Raw genomic sequence first — 17,483 nt, 5'->3', positions numbered from 1 at the left:
TAGGAATAACCCTGCAAAAGTGGCCACACAAGATCCTCTGAAAAACTACCACAGCTGACAACAAGGTGGCGATGATGCACATCTTTTGCTGTTCTCAAAATGGCCAGTGGCGAAAAAAAATAAAAGATGCAAAAGAAGAATGCAGCAAAAGAATAAAGAGAAAAAGAAACCCAAAAACAATGGATTCCACTTGCTTTTTTTAATTTTAATTTTTTAAAGTACACCATAGCTACCATGGTAGTGATTGAGTAATATACCAGCAAGACCTGGACTGGTCCATCTATGTTTTTTTCTTGTTAACTCTAACTTCATCAAATGTCCTCGTTCCTAATGGAGACACGCAAACGACCTGGTCCCAAAAAAGAATCTACCCAGAACTATAACTATATACTTTAAAAGTATAATCACTGCGATTTCACCATGTGCAATATCAATAATCAGAAAAGACTGCTTGGTCTACAATAAATGGTAGTAATAGTCACAATTCAATTCAGTTTCATTATATAGCGTCTATTACAACAGAAGTTTTCTCTAGCCGCTTTCCAGACTCAGAACATGATCACCAAGCAATTATTACATAAACATTGCACAGACACAATGCAAACACTCTGAATGTCATTCAATTATTTGCCCAATCAGGTGGGTCCTTCCTGCCCTCTGTCCGGTTTGGAGATTACTAACAAAAACTTTGAGGTTTCTTTCTTGAAATGATTAACATCAGTTTGTGTTTTGATAATAACACGTGGTTTACTTTTCATAACATCACCATTCACAATTCAATTCATCAAATCCCATACCAATCTACTGTATCTCTTGCCATGCAACCCAGCTGGTTCATTTTCTATTTAGCTGTAGTTGCCACAAGCATTTTTTGTTCCCAGTTGAAATATATTGTTTTTATAGACAATTTACTTACTGGAGCCTTTGCTAGCATCAAAGGAGAAACACTATATAATAGGGGTGTAATGGTACATGGATTCGTACCGAACCATTTCAGTACAGGGCTGTTGGTACGGTGCAGATGTGAACCGAACAGAATATAACATTTAACAGTAGCTAGTTAACAGGGTTGTTTTGCGCGCAGAGCATACTTCAAATCCCAGTTCACACCTGACATCTTAAGTGGCGGACTGGAAGTATGTAGTCAGCACCAGACTCACACGTGAGGTTTTTTTTCCCCGCTAGCAGCCGTCATGGCTGATGCAAACAAGAAGCCGGAGCTTGAAGATCCTTGCTTATCTTTAAGGTCTCCTGACACTTCGGTTTCCCGGTGAAAAACAACAACCGACAAAGACAAGTAGATAAGACGAGAGCAGTGTGCGGACAATGTTCAACAGCAGTAAGGCATGTTTCTGGCAACACGTCAAACCTGATAACGCATCTGGAACGGCGCCACGCAAATGTGAAAGTTGCTGCTGAGAGGAAAGAAACCGGCACCGCGTCAATGCAGCTACCTTTGGCATTTAAACAGGATTTTGCCAATAATTCAGATCAGGCTAAAGCTATAACTAATGTAATTGGTCATTTTATAGCAGCGGATCTTCGACCACACTCAGTTGTATACGTTTTATATTTTGTTTAATTTGAAAATATTTTATTCATTGGAGGACTTGGTAATAGATTTAAGCACTATTCTATTCTATTCTATTCTATTCTATTCTACTATTCTTATCTTTTTAACAACCTTGGATGAGGAACATATGACTGGAAAAAATGTTTTTTTATTTGAAAGACACAAAATACAAAACAATACTGTGTGTTTGCCCTATTGTTACAGTTTGTAATGCTTTATAACTGTTTAAGTTTTAAAGAGAAAGCCAGGCCAACCATTTTCCACAAACTGAACTAAAAGTAAATGTCAGGTTTGCATTATGCATCTTCAGTTTCAAGTACAAATATTTTGCCACAAACTGAATAGTTTGAGTTGTATGATTTTACTTTTTTCTTTTCCAGAAATGTAACAACTAAAATTAAGTAAATAAATACATACAATTTTACATAATATAAAAGATTGACCTTATAAGATTCACCTTATAAGTGTAAGAGGAGATTTATTTTTGTTAAGAAGGTTATTTTGGTAATTCAGGGTTCATTATTTTATAAATATATTCTTTATATTCTGATGTTCTTTATATTCTTTATATTCTGATGTAAATCAGGGACTATAATCAGTTTATCTGTAGTGCTAGTCTGTTTTGGGCGGAGTGATACGCCACAGTACGGCACTGGCTGCTGTGTTGACGTTCTAAAATCCTACACTGTTGAGCGGACAGTAAAGTACTCTCGAACTCTGAAGAAGTTTTCCCCGACCCGAAAAAGGTTTAATTTAATAAGGTATGGCTTAACTCTACACCAGACTTAAAGGTTCAGAGCTCAAAACCCTAAAAATCCGTGATCGGGACCGCAAAACGGAACTAGTTTCTTCTGAGCGGAGGAAGATTTTGGTCCGCGGGTCGAGCCGCGGTCGGCACGCGTGGTCGGATGCCCGTTTCTAGTCAACACAATAGATTAATATAAATAACATAATATGGTGATACACTTTGTCACCTCCACGACACGTTTCGTGACGTTTTTGTATCGCGAAATTTCGTGGCACGATATATATATATATATATATATATATATATATATATATACATACATATATACATACACACACACACACACATATATATGTGTATGTTTCATTTTTATAAGAAAATGTATAAACCATTGTTAGCAAAAGTTGAAAATTAAACAAAAAGCTATTTTTATGTTTTTTCCCTTACTGTACCAAAAATGAACCGAACTGTGACCTCAAAACTGAGGTACGTACCGAACAGGGATTTTTGTCTATCATTACAACCCTACTATTAGGGCTGAACGATATGGACAAAATTTCATATCTCGATATTCATGCCAGATATCTCGATATCGATACGATACGATATGACTTCGGTTCGGTGAAAACCAAGCATTTTTCAGAAAAATAAAAACATCAGAAATCAAAAGAGTGCAGTTTTATTGATTAGAACTCACTGCCAGTCATCAACATTAACATAAAGTCACTCAATAATAAATAATAATCAAAATATTTTACTGTAGCTCCGCTTTAACGATAAATAACCAATGCAGTTAGAGTTAGAGTTCAGTACATGTTATTGATTATTGATTGGACGCTGCAGCTGAACGGACTGTCACAACATCACTGCAGTTTCATGACGGAGTGAAGACAGATTACAGATTAAACTCATGTTTCACTCCCAGGTTTCATATTTGATTTATTTTCTGTTTCAACAATTAAAAATCTAAAAATGTTAACTTTCAATCTGATGAACAAAAGAACCAGAAAAAACTTTCTTAATTTATTACTGCGCATGTGCAATCCCCCCATTTGTCCAATCCTTGTTTTCAGTAAACGAATAGGAAATAGAGAAAAGAGTTTTCCACTCGCTGTTTTAATTCCCAATTTCGATTTTCAAACACATCAATGAATTTTTTATTATCAAAACAAAAGATGGGGAACGGATTATTTTGGTTTATTTCTCTATTTTTATTTTGTAATTTCAAAACTAAAAAGGGATGGCCGACGTCGCAATTTTCACCAAGCACGACTTGCACAACACCTCGCTCTGGTCGACATCATCCTTTCTAAATCCAAAATACCTCCAAGTAATGGAGGATGATTTATGTTTTGGCACAAAATTAGATTCTGCGCCGCCACCGGCCGCATTATCCTCCGCAATCATGTCTCTTTTCTTCCGTTTGGATTTCTCCGCTCTTCTCCGCTCTCCTGTGTGTGGCTGTGTGCGTCTCCGTCACGTCTCCCTCCCTCCCACCCTCCTATGTTTGTCATTGGTTGGCTTCAGCTGTCGATCAACAGCAAGCATGAAATAAGCTTTGTGGTTGGCTGGCCGTAGTGGTGCGTTCAAGAGCAATCTTAAAAGTAATGTTTATGGAGACTGCTCGCGCTGTACAAGCAGGGCGAGCGGACATATATCGTTTATATCGTTGCTTTTCCGTTATTAATGTCTTGAATGTTCATATCTCGATATAGATACGATAACGGTATATCGTTCAGCCCTACCTACTATATAATTATTTCAATAGTCAACAAAAGATATACAATATCACGCTCTCCTAATATTGTGTAGCCCTAGCTAAAAGACTGCTTTATTTAAAAAAAGAAAAATGAGTGTTGAGAGTAACATTTTTCTTTGTCAGGCTGAAGAACATGGCGTGAGAGAGAGATGTCATATGGCCCATGAAAATCTTGAAAAACTACAATCTGTTCACAGTGGATGAGATTCAGAAGACTTGATATACCTCAATTGAAGTGACAGATGTTTACAAGCGATAACAGAATACAACTAAAATATGATGGATCATGAACGTCAGCTAACACACCTGTGTTTCAGATTCATTTATTGCACAGCTGTAATACTGCACATGGAAAAGCGACACAAACAATTTGAAATCTGTATTGCAAATCAAAACTGTCCACACAAAAGCACATCCAAGTATCAATGCTGAGGTTACAGATGCAATTTTTTTGTCATGCTGAATAGAAACACCTAAAACTGATGCAGAACACAGAGGTAAACAGCGATCAAGCTTGTTATATAGTCAGATCAAAACATTCTGTCATAAAGCTATGCAGTAGACCTACAAATGTCCTGACTCACGTCACTCACACATTCCCACCAATGCAGCCGCTTCTTTATTTTAATATCCAAATAGATTCTACACGTGGAGTATGAGTTCATGTCAGCATACTGACTTGTTATCTGAACAAGATAAATAAGTGGCAGGCCTTTTTAAGTGATGCAAAGTTCCAAGAAGGTAATGCGACTGTCTGAAGTAAACTACAATAAAAAAACAAACCTAGAGAACCTGAAGCACATAGGACTTAAGGTTAAGAAAATCAACTATCTGCATTTTTCTGGGAAAAGCTGGACCTTTCATGAAACTTAAAGGTTCAAATACAGTCAATATGAAGAGGATCCACCATCTATACATTTCTTGCAAGGACTTCTGAAAGCAGAATCAAGAAGCTGTAATAAAACAATGATGTGATATGGCTGTGGCAAGGCACAGGTGCATGGATGATGCTCTGTGGTCTGGAAACGTATTCATCACAGCACATACGAGTGGAGTACGAGACTGCAAGGCTAGATAAGACACAGCCAATACACAGAACAAGTAGTTTAGGGATACAATATGCTGATGTAAAAAAAAAATGTTTTAAAAAGGACAAACTTGCGAAAGGAGAGCACATGATGCTTACCTTTAATCAGAGATAAACCAAAAACGATGGAGTTCACAAAACGACAATGCAAAGTGCTCTCGCCAGAGGTAACATTAATAACCGGTGTTTTGAGGCTTTTGAATCCAGCGACTTAACTAATTTGTACAGAGAGGCGGGCAGGCACAGGAAGGGAATGTGTGTGTGTGTGTGTGTGTGTGTGTGTGTGTGTGTGTGTGTGTGTGTGTGTGTGTGTGTGTGTGTGTGTGTGTGTGTGTGTGTGCCGTCAGGGAGCTGGGTCCAGAACAAACCACCTGACCAGCCGCCCATGGCGTACATGTGTATGCACTGTCACGTGCACTATCAATGGGACGTACCGCTAATTTAAATGTTATCTAGATAAACACAAGCAACTTATACAGTCCACCGTGCACTAAAATGCCCCACAACAGTGTGATCCCAGATCTCCTCGTTCATGATAGCAGTCATAAACCTATGGAAACATTTCCAGCTCATCCACCTCCTAATGTCAGCACTAATCCATGCCTTGTCTCTCCGGCTTAGTCTGGCCAACAGAAACAAGTCTGTCCAGAGTACAAGTATCTAACAAGTCTGAACTTGTTAGATACCGTGACCAAACACTCAACACAAGACTAATTTTACAATAAGTAAATATTTGTGCTATTGGTGAGTAAAATTTTTTTTTGGCAAGTAAATCACCAAGGTTATCCACTACACTAAACGTTTCCATCATAAGGCGTTTTTAGATTATAGCCCGCTATCAATCCTGCGTGTTTAAGGTGTGCTGGACAGAAACTGACGAGTCAGGAGGCGTTATCCAGTGGTAACACCAACATCAGCTGGGTGATGTAGGAAATGGAGCGAGTGGCAGATCCATGCTGAATAAGAGCAGGATTGATGTAGTGACTTCGCCGGTTGCAGATTACGGTTCTGTAATATGCTGATTTATGTAGTCTAGGCCAGTGATTTCCAACCAGTGAGCCGTGACACACTAGTGTGCCGTGAGAGATCGTCAGGTGTGCCACGGAAAATTATCTAATATCACCTAATTAACCATTGGCGGGTGTCTGTGCTATAGTGGCAGTAGAGGGTGATAAATGCCTGTAAAGACAATAGCGTAAGTTCTGTGCGACACGTGACAGTTTGGGATCTCAGCAAGACGAGCAAGTGACAGTGATGGACAAGTTTTTGAGAAGGGAAAATGCAAATGCCCAACAGGGCCCTGGACAAAATTCTGAGAAGAAATTTTCCTTGCTACTTGAATCAACCGATATTGTCAGCCCTTGGCCAACGTGCGTTTTGTGGATGGAGAAGCCATTAGAGAAAACGTCTTATTTTGCAAGGCACTGCCAGAAAAATCAACAGGAGAGGAAATATTTCGGGTCACATCGTAATACCCTGAGAAAAGCAGGCTCACATGGGAAAACTGCACAGGTCGGGCACATCGAAGGCTTTGTAAGTAGGGTCAAAGAAAGAAATCCAGATGTTATTGTTACGCACTTTCTTTGAGGCCCTCGTTGCAAATACCTTACCAGCAGATCTAGCTCTTGTGTTGGGTGATGTTGTGCGCATAGTGAACTTCGTGAAGACTTATTTGCGTCTTTGTGTGAGGAAATGGGAGCGGAACATAAGGTCTTGTTTCTCCACACAAAGGTCCGGTGGCTGTCGTGCGACAAAGTGCTGGCCCGTGTGTATGAGCTGCGAGAGGAACTTAAAGTATTTCTGACAAAAAGAGGTCCTATTACTCAAAGCTGCTTGCAAGTGATGAGTGGTGTGCAAAGCTGGCATACCTGGCTGATATATTTCATCACCTGAATGAATTGAACACACGGATGCAAGGCCGAAATGAAAACCTGGTTACAAGCACTGATAAAATGAATGGATTCCGTTTAAAGGTGCAGCTCTGGCAACAACCTGTGCAGCGTGGCAACCTTGAGATGTTCCCGCTTTCCAAGAAACTGCATGTGGCAACACTGCTGTAATGTGTGAGGTGATTGGCACACATTTGAAAACTCTCAGGGAGAAGTTGCCATTTTATTTCTCTTCAGCCTTCACAGAATGCCTTGACTGGGTTAGGGACCCATACAGCTCCGCATCCGTTGCTGAAAAGGACATGACTTTAAAGGAGCAAGAGGAACTCATTGAACTGAAACAAGATCGTGGTTTAAAGCTTAACTTTGCTGATCTTCCTTTGGACAGTTTTTGGTTATCTGTTGCCAAGGAGTTCCCGATTCTGGCCAACAAAGCTATTTTGACATTGCTCCCATTTTCAACCACATATCTATGTGAGCTGAGTTTCTCAAGCTTGACTGCGATAAAAAAAAAAAAAAAAAAACAGAGACAGAGCTGCTTGGTAGAGTCTTTCTACCATTCCTGCCAGGATATCCATTTTGTGTTCATCGAAACACCCAGGTTTCACACTAAGTGATTATATATACATTTATAAACTATATTATTAACAATATGTTAATATGTATTGTATTAGAGTGTCATTTTGGTTGGTGGTGTGCCCCAGGATTTTGTAAATGTAAAAAATGTGCCGCGGCTCAAAAAAGGTTGAAAATCACTGGTCCAGCCTCTAAATATGAGGAGCTCGCGGACATTCTCCTCTTGTCATCAACAAATCCCTCCCACGACCCGCCACCTTGCATCAGTTCTGTTGATATGAGTTCTGACCTGCAAATAAGTGTACCCTCAGAGGAGAGTTATTTGTGGGGCCAGCTCAACACATCATCCTGCGTCAGTGAATGTAAAAAGGGCAGGCGAGATTTGCTTGACAAACGTGAGGTAGTCTATCTGCCGATGTAAAAAGGGGGTAATGGTACATAAAACTGCACCTCGGGACGCTTGTGACCCTTAGAGACGCACACACACACACACACACACACACACACACACACACACACACACACACACACACACACACACACACACACACACACACACACACACACACACACACACACACACACACACACACACACACACACACACACACACACACACACACACACACACACACACACACACACACACACACACACACACACACACACACGTCTGCTTGGCTAGTGAGTCAAAAGGTTAATTTCGGACCCTGGCAACAGGTCAATAACATCCCTGATATAGAAATAGCATTTCAGAGAGGCTGATTCTTATAGAAGCAAAGATAGGCAATGATTGACCAGTCTGCTAAGTCTCTAAAATTTGTTAAAAAATTCAGAATTTTTTTTTTTCCTCTGTGTATAATATTGAAGACTTTGAATATCTTATTATTTATAGTACATGATAATGTCAAAGGATTGAGGTTCTGAAGAATTAAAAAAAAAAAAAAAAAAAAAAAAGACAAGGCATTTAAAAAAAAAAGTTTTTTTAAATAAAAAAAAAAAAAATTCATATTGGATGTACATGATTTTCATGCCCTGTTTTGGCACTGCTTTAAAAATAGGTTTGATTGTGTAATGGATATCACCACGTGGGCTAAGGAATACCACCTGAAATCAAAGTTTGGTGTATGATTCGCATGGGACTATTATTACCAGGGGAATTGCTGTAATAATTACAGAGGATGTCTTTAATATTAATGAAATGCAAATGCACCGTGTCTGTGATTTGTAAAATAAAAATTCAACATTTCCTATAAACCACCTTTCCGGCCTCTTTCCCGACATAATTATGGAAGCTGATATTTTGGGAGAGATGAATGGATGGAGGAACAGATAGATCAAGAGCGTGGAGATCAATAAAAAGCAAGAGGCCCGGAGGCACCAGAAGAACAATGGTGACATGGATGAAAAGCCAAACAGGATGCGGTAAGAAACACTTTCTATCTGTCATCAATCTCAAAAGCTACTTCAACAAAAGCTCAGATTACAGTTACCATTCTGTTTACTGTTACAACAACCATTTAAGCATATGTGTCATTTTCAGGTTTTCCCATGCGTCAAAATGTAACATGTCACTAAAATCCAACAATAGTCATTTTGATAATATCTCCAACTGAGATGTTGTATGATGTAATTAAAATAAAAGGAAACTTCCTTTAACATATCAAACCAGTATACAAGAAATGTTAAAAACCAGACAACAAGTGAAGGGGGGAGCATTGAGATTTTACAGTACCATGAGACAATCTGTCACACCAAAACTTAATGGTTTCAAATTAGCCTGGCAAGATGATATAGGGAGAGAAATAACTGATGAAAGATTTAACGAAATTGTGGGTTCCTGGTGTAAAACATCGAAAAAGATGCATATGAGATTAATCACTTACAGGATTATTCATAGGAGCTACTGTACTCCATGTAAGACGGCACAACTCAAACTATGGGAATCTGATTTGTGTTGGAAGTGTGATGGTGACAAAGGTACATTTAAACACGTTATATGATTGTCTAATGACAAGGGGCCTCATTTATAAAAGAGTGCGTAGGATTCATACTAAAAGTGTACGTGCACTCAAAAGCCGAAAATGGCGTGCGCACAAAAAAATCCTGATTTCTAAAACCGTGTGCTTGCACTTGCATGCAATGTTCGCTTTATAAATCACAGTCCACCTGGAAGATTACGCACGTGAATTCGCCTCATATCCCGCCCTCTACACGCCCACTTTGTACCATGTATGGTCAATGCAAACTACTTGATGACTGTATTTGCATATAAATGAGACTGCTGATCATGCGCAGCGGCTTCCTGCAGCCTGTTTCTGCTGTGCGTCAGGATGAATGAGATGTGTCGAGCCAGGCAACAGTGCCACTAAATTTCACGGAGACTGAGATTGGGATGTTGTGGATGAGGTGGAAGCCAGGAAAACGACATTATTTGGTGGTAACAGTAGTGGCATCACTAACAAAAATAAAGCGCTCCCTTTATGATACTGTTTGTAATAAGAAAACCAATAAAAACAACAAAAAAGGATTCCAACAATAGTCTATGATCATACACTTCCAATTCAATATTTCCACACAACTTTGCAAAAACAAGACATGAATTAATATCACGATTGAAAATCTGTCAATTAAATGTCAATTAAATATTTGGGACTATCAATCTTGTCATGTGCACTCAGTTCAAAAGCCTCCATCTCTGATAGTATGAAGCTGTGTTAGTAAATGGGCAGCTTTCACATCTGGAAAGGATACATCAATGCAGAAAGGTATATACAGGTTTAAGAGCACCATATGGTCCCATCGAGTCAATGTCTTTTTCCAGAGAAGACCTTTTAATTCCTAGCAAGAAAAGGCTAACCTGCATACTGCATCCATTACAAAGGCATGGCTTCATAATAGATAAGTCCCAGAGCTGAACTGGCCTGTTGGCAGTTCAGACATTTCACCAAATAAAAACGCTTGAGTCATCATTAAATGGAAAACATGTGACAAAGGCAACACAGGACTGCTGAGCAGCTAATATCCTATATCACAGAAGAATCGGACAATATTCCACTGCAAAACCTCCATCTATTGATCTTCTTAGTTCCCACATGTATATGGACTGTTGCTAAAAGTAGAGATGCTACATAGTGGTAAACATCTCACTGATGTTTAAACCAAATTTTGTGAAACATGTTTCTGCCATCAAATTCAAAAATATCTTTAAAAAAAATAAGATCATTAATTTTTTTTTCATGATAATTTGATGTTTTCTTTGTTCTATTGTAAATAAAATATTGGATATCAGATTTGCAAATCACTGCATTTTGTTTTTATCCAAATATTTTACAGTGTTTCAAAGGTTTTTGCTCCGGGGTTGTATTGACGGATCATTTCATGAATGTTTTTGTTTTTTTTTCCAAGTATTATTCAGTTCCTCAATGTTGAGCATTACTAGGGGCTGTTAAAAAATGAATTGAATAGCAATTGAGTATGTGTATTGCACTGTTGCAGCAAGATTATCCTAAATTCAATACAAAAAGTATTTTAAAGCACCATCATTAAAGAAAATAAAACATTTAAACTTAGAACTTGGCTGCAGTTTCAGGCAACACTTAGTGATTGCTTTTTGTCTACCTTTCCCAATTTTTTTGTAGTTATGACTACTATAAATCTTCAGTTAATATTTTTAATATTTCATAAGGCTATTATTTACTAAAGTAATATCATTAAAATCATTATAAATGGTATATTAGCTGACAACAGGCGAGAGGGAGGGTACATCCTGGACAATTCACCAGTCCATCACAATGTTAAAAAGAGAAACAAAACAATAACTCTTCTTTTCTTCCGTTTTTTAGATGAGTTGGAAATGGCAGGGTCTGCGAACCCCCCTGTATTGCCCACTTATATGATGTTATTCCGTTTTTGGGTTGCCTGTATTAAAGAGACCGATAATATGAATGGTAAACAAAAAGATTCAAGATGAACTTCAAAGTCAAGACACATCAAAGTCAGACCACCCCATCTCTCACAATTTGAGCCAAAGTGGACTTAATAGAAGATGACAGAGGACTCCACTGTTGAAAGCAAATCATTAAAAAAAACCAGACTATATATTGCCAAAATGCATATTGACAAGCCAGAACATTTCTGAGAAATGTCCTTTTACCAGATGAGACAAAGCTGGAGCTTTTTGGCAAATCACATAAGCTCTATTTTCACTGATGCAAAAAATAAATAAATAAATAAATCAAATGGGGGGGTGGGGGGGTGGTTATATTCGAAGACAGCTTTGCTGCATCTCGCACAGGGTGTCTTGAATCTGTGCAGGTACAACAAAATGGCTGAGATTTTTTCTTTTTCGAGTGAGAAAGGACTGCTCTGCAAAACATGCTGTGAAGCCAAACTAGCAGACGGGTTTTCGAAAGGAAATATGTGTGGACTGAATGGAAGTTGGACTACCTAAAGTAGAAAAGTAATTTGAATGCTGGTGGAATTCTAAGAAGATGCAAGATGGGAATGGGGATTGATACATTACTGCAGGAGAGTGCTAAAGATCAAAAGAAGCGGAACAAGTTGTCACACAAAAAGGAAATCCGACCCTGAGCAAGTTATAGTTCTCATCAACAATATTCTACTCGCCGTCAAAATGAATGCATTAATGCTGTCAGTTCAACTAATCCACGATCATGTGGCAAAGCATGCAAGTATACCAAACGCTAGCAAAGCAAAAATTATCCCTTTTAATTTGTATACTCAATCAATGAGATGATGTGCAATGTTAAAAATGCACCCTGGTATACCCTGATAGTAGATGAGAGCAAATGCATAACAAAGTTTACAAAATGCTAGTCCTGTAAATTAAATACAGGGAGGAAAATGACTTCAACTATAAAACTGTTCGGCAGCATCATCCAGCTGACAGCATCCTCACGATATTGTGCAGGCAATCACCCAGTTATACTCCAAGCATGGACCTGACCTGCAGAGAATGGTGAATGGTAAATCCATGTTGAAGACACAACTGTTCTCAGATGCATTTGAATTAAGTTCCAATTCTGCACTGTTAGTTTTAAGCTTGAGTTTCAAAACATGGAATCTTAGATCTTTACACAGTTGTTCTGTCTGTCACAAAATAGATTTTAAAATCCTACTGTTGGTTTATAAATCTCTGAATGCTCTAGGTTCAAAATACATCTCTGATCTCCTGGTCCATTATGACCCAACAATCAAGGTTAAATCTACTTTTTTGTACCCAGAGTTACAACCATACACGGCGAGGCAGCATTCAGCTTTAATGCTCCTCACCTGTGGAACAAACTCCCAGAATGCATCAGGTCAGCAGAAACTCTCAGTTGCTTTAAGCCAAAATTGAAAAACGTTTTATTTACTGCTGCATTTCAGTAACCTGGACAAAGTCTACAAACACTGGAGAAGTGAGGAGAAATGATGGGAAAAACAATGTGAAATGTAAGTTAGGGCTGGGCGATATGGACCAAAAGTCATATCTCGATATTTTCTAGCTAAATAGCGATACTCGATATATATCTCGATATTTTTTCTGTGCCTTAATTGGGGTTTCCCCCAAAGCATTATAGCATAGCATCTCTGTTAGCTTCATTTTTTTCTGAGGCAAACCCTTAAAAAAACTGTCAGTTTTAATACAAAGCCTCGTGCCAAATGTCACACAGGTACCTTTGTTAACAGAGGTCTGCACAATATCAAAATGTATAAAACAAATGAAATAATAAACATAATAATTTATAAGAATAAACTGCCTGCATATATAGAATAAAAATGCTTCTTGAATAAAATAAAACAAATATCCCTTTCCTGCATAACAATTCAATTAAAATACACTGTGCAATTAATACAATGTAGACAGTAACAGGCAGACTTTTCCACTGAGGTTGACAGTTGTGCAAATAACAAAACATTTGTGCAAATCTCAAATAAAACATTCAAGTCAATTTGTCACAAAATAAGCTATATCAAAATCATTAAAAAAATAAAATATATATATATATATTTTTTTTTTAAATCGATATAAACGATATTGTCTCGTACCATATCGTGTTTGAAAATATATCGATATATATTAAAATCTCGATATATCGCCCAGCCCTAATGTAAGTCCCAATCAGATTTGTGCTTATTCCTGTGTAATTTATTTAGTTTTCATTTTTGGATATCTGCAATGGACTGGCGACCTGTCCAGGGTGAACTCCTGCCTCTCGCCTGTAATTAGCTGGGATAGGCTCCAGCAGACCCCTGTGACCCTGCAAAGGATAAAGCGGGTATACAAAAAGGATGGATGGATTTTTTGATATTAATCATTAAATGTTGTTACTACATTATGCCTTCGTCTTCTGTTGACTATTTTCATAACAGCATTAAAAGGCAGTCGCCATAATCTGTCAAAAAACTAAAGATGTTTCTGTCCATCACCTTCAAAGTTGAGATCCTATTATTTATTTTGAAGAGAAGTCTTGCATAAAGACATCATACTTTCTGTACCCAGAGTTAAAAGGAAACATGCTCCTCACCTGTGGATTAAACTCCCAGAATGCATCAGAGTTGCAGAAACTTTAATTTGTTTTAACCCAAGGTTGAAAACCTTTTTATTTAGTGCTGTATTTCAGTAATCCACCCTAATGGACTACAACCTTTATTTCTTGCATCTCATTTGTTTAATTCTTCTTAACTTATTCAGAACTGTCTTCAATTTCTGTTTTAAACTTTTAATGCATTTTCTTGTACATAACATGTGCCATAGAAAAAAAACGTGCCTTTCTTTCTGTTTAAATTTTAAATCATGCTTTTTCGTTTTCTCCTATGTGATTATGTTTTAATGTCTCTGTAAAGCACTTTGAATCATGTCATTGAATTGTGCTATATAAATAAACCTGTTTCGCCTTTGAAATGAAATGGAGTCTGTGGCAGGTTAAAACAAAAAGAAAAAACACATTTTGGGGGTCAAATTCACCAGAGTAGTGTATGGCAGGTGTAACCATAAGAAAAAATTATATTTTTTATAAATGAAAACATAGTCCTATACATTGACACATAAAGTCTTCTTAAGCAAACAATTTCTCATTTGCTTAAGAAATTGACAGACTGAAATGACAAACTAACTGAAAATGTTTAACGTGATCAAGTCTACAGTCTATTTGTTTCTGCTGCTGAAGATACGAAGCCAAATAAAGGCTTGGTACCTTCAACATAATAAGTAGTAAATGGCATTTAAAGAAGTATAATTATCAGCCATAGTCTGTTATTTCAGCCTGTCAATTTGTCCACCAAATGTTTACCAAAAATCTCAACTCAAGGCCATTTTTTCCCATTTCATACACCCTGGAGTATATGCTTCAAGAGTATATGCAAGTATATGCTTCATATTGTACTTCAACCGACAGCTGTCGCTGCTTTAAAAATGGAAGAAATGCAGTATGAATTTCTGTAAACTCAAGTGCTGAGCAGCTATACATGAAATCTGTTTTGATGTTTTACTGGTTGCTTTGACCGTGAAATATGGCACCATGGATACACATTGCGTCAAAGGTGACCCTCTCTCCGGGTTATCACTGTACTTCCAAGAGAAACCAGTAACATAACCCATGTTGAGCAAGTTAAGAGAAAATGGATTTGGGCTGGCATGTTAAACATAGCCTGAGTTTTAGCGTATCCGGAGCACATATCAGTTAAAAAATGTAAAAAAAATAAATAAAAGGCGCCAAAAAACCAAGACAAAAGCAAAAAAACACTTAAAAATGTGATTATTCCAACTCTGATTCAAACCATACACAGAGGTGGTTTCAATCAGATTTTCACAGATGCATCTCAATCTGGAAAGTCTGGTTGTTTAAATTGGATTTCTGATACAATGTACATCAATTTTTATATCACAGACAACAATGTCTACCAGAGTAAAGTAAGGGATCTGTTCAGAGAACTAAAAATACTCAGTCTGGCCTGTTGGCTTAATGGTATTGACATAGTGGTTGTCGATATGGTGTCAACAGCCTGTGAACAGATGTTCAAACGAAACACTACAAAGCAGCCTTCTTCGTCTCTGGCGCTGTCTTGTAACTTCTTGAAAACTTGCATCATGGCCCCACATACCCATTTGCAAGAGTAGCAATGCCAGTTCACCACCCTTCATTTGCTTTGTTTATATCAGTTCTGTGCTCGTATGATAACATGACAACCAAGCAAATAATTGGGAGCCAGTAAGAAAAGACAGATCAAATATGATCGCTTGCAATGTACACCAATAAGCCAAAACATTATGACCACCAGCTTAATATTGAGTTGGACACCCATGTGCTCCTAAAAAAAGAGCTCTGACCACTCAGGGTTTGGACAAAGAAAATATGTGGGTTTCCTGGAGTGTCTGGCTTTTAGCAACAGATCATTTAGGCCCCTTGGGTTGTGGCATGGGGTCTCTGTAAATTGAGATCACTTTCCACAGATGGCATGAGGTCCCATCGGATTGGTCTCTGGGGAGTTTGGAGACAAAAGTAACACCTTTATACTTAGTTGTGTTCTTTGGGCATTCACTAAAATAACTGTTGAGGGCTTAATAAAATAATCCTATGATCATGATTTTTTTATATATGTGACATGTTATGACACAAATTATCACTAAACATTAATTTATCTATCTTTTCTTTACCATATTTTGTAACCAACGCATCTCAGGTAAGAAATATAAATTACTGAACATCAAAAGTTCTATAGAGGTTTCTTAAATAATTGACATGTCTGCACTGTTTTGTATGAACAGTTCTTTCCGACTGCAGCTGGCCAGGTCAACAAGACCCCGGACCCCCCTCTCCCCCGTCTAGCACAGACTGTCCCCCCACCCCACTCTACCTAACGTAAAGACCCCACTTCTGACCTTATGCGTCACATTAACGCACATCCTAGGTCACCTTTGTACAGACTCATTACTCCAGCACTTTAAAACCAACATGTTGTACATTTTTTCTTTTAATATTATTTGTTCTTTTGTATTGCACCAATCACCACAACAAATTCCTTGTGTGTGTTAAACTTAGGGTGCTTTCACACCTGTCCCATTTGGAGTAGTTGTTCCGGAACAGGGAGCGTTTCCCCCTAAAGATCGGATCGTTTGGTACATGTGAACACAGCAATCGCGCTCGGATGCGGCACAAAACAAGCGAGCCGAGATCGCCTAGGGGAGGTGGTCTCGGCTCGCTTCCATTCGAGACGTGGAGCGGTTAGTTTTTTTTTATTTGTAGTGAGAACATAATCGACACAGCAACCGATACAACTCCATGTGTATGTGCGACCGCGGCGCAAGGAGAAGAGTCGGCGCAGCCTCCACCACCTTCTCTCCTATTGGACACAACTTTCTCTCTTCTCTCCTATTTGATGTGCCGAGATGTCGTCCCAGCGCGGCACGGTGAAATTAAAACATTTTCAATTTGGGCAGGGTTGGCGCAAACCCTGCGGCAGGCGGTCTCTTGCCTGCCGCTGAGCTCCGCTCTGTGCCGAGCTCGCACATAAATGACTGGGAACACCGGGGCGGTCTGCGCTTTGCACCCTCTCTCTGAAAGTGGCTTGTTGTTTATCCTGGGGTGCGGAAGAGGAAACTCCTTCCGCGTTCATTTCTGATCAATCAGAGAACAGCTGGGTCGCGCATGGCATTTGTTAACAGCTTTGAACCGCTACAGACGTTTGCCTTGTGAACACAAACACCACAAACGAGAAACGAAACAACTATCGATTTAGCCCCTGAATCGGAACAAAACGAACGGGCCACAGGTGTGAAAGCACCCTTAGGGTGGCCAACCGTCCCTTGAAAAACGGAATCGTCCCGTATTGAGCTGAAAAGGGAT

The 17,483-nt window shown here is 38.6% G+C and overlaps 1 protein-coding gene across 2 annotated transcripts in view; it reads right to left on the bottom strand.

Annotated features, from left to right (window-relative positions):
• slc39a10 (solute carrier family 39 member 10) overlaps positions 1–17,483 on the bottom strand; it is a 52,289-nt gene that overhangs the window by 31,693 nt on the left and 3,113 nt on the right. Inside the window, exon 1 of one of the 2 annotated variants that reach the window (XM_061723927.1) lies at positions 5,267–5,307. The exons of the other annotated variant lie outside the window; for it this stretch is intronic. The gene's annotated coding sequence lies outside the window, so the exon portion shown is untranslated. Of the gene's footprint in view, positions 1–5,266; positions 5,308–17,483 lie in introns of those variants that run through there. 2 annotated transcript variants of the gene reach the window in all.

Source organism: Cololabis saira, chromosome 6, assembly GCF_033807715.1.
Source record: "Cololabis saira isolate AMF1-May2022 chromosome 6, fColSai1.1, whole genome shotgun sequence".
NCBI classification, from domain to species: domain Eukaryota; kingdom Metazoa; phylum Chordata; class Actinopteri; order Beloniformes; family Belonidae; genus Cololabis; species Cololabis saira.
The sequence above is the reverse complement of the archived record's forward strand: the minus strand, read 5'-3'. Positions and strand labels throughout refer to the sequence as shown.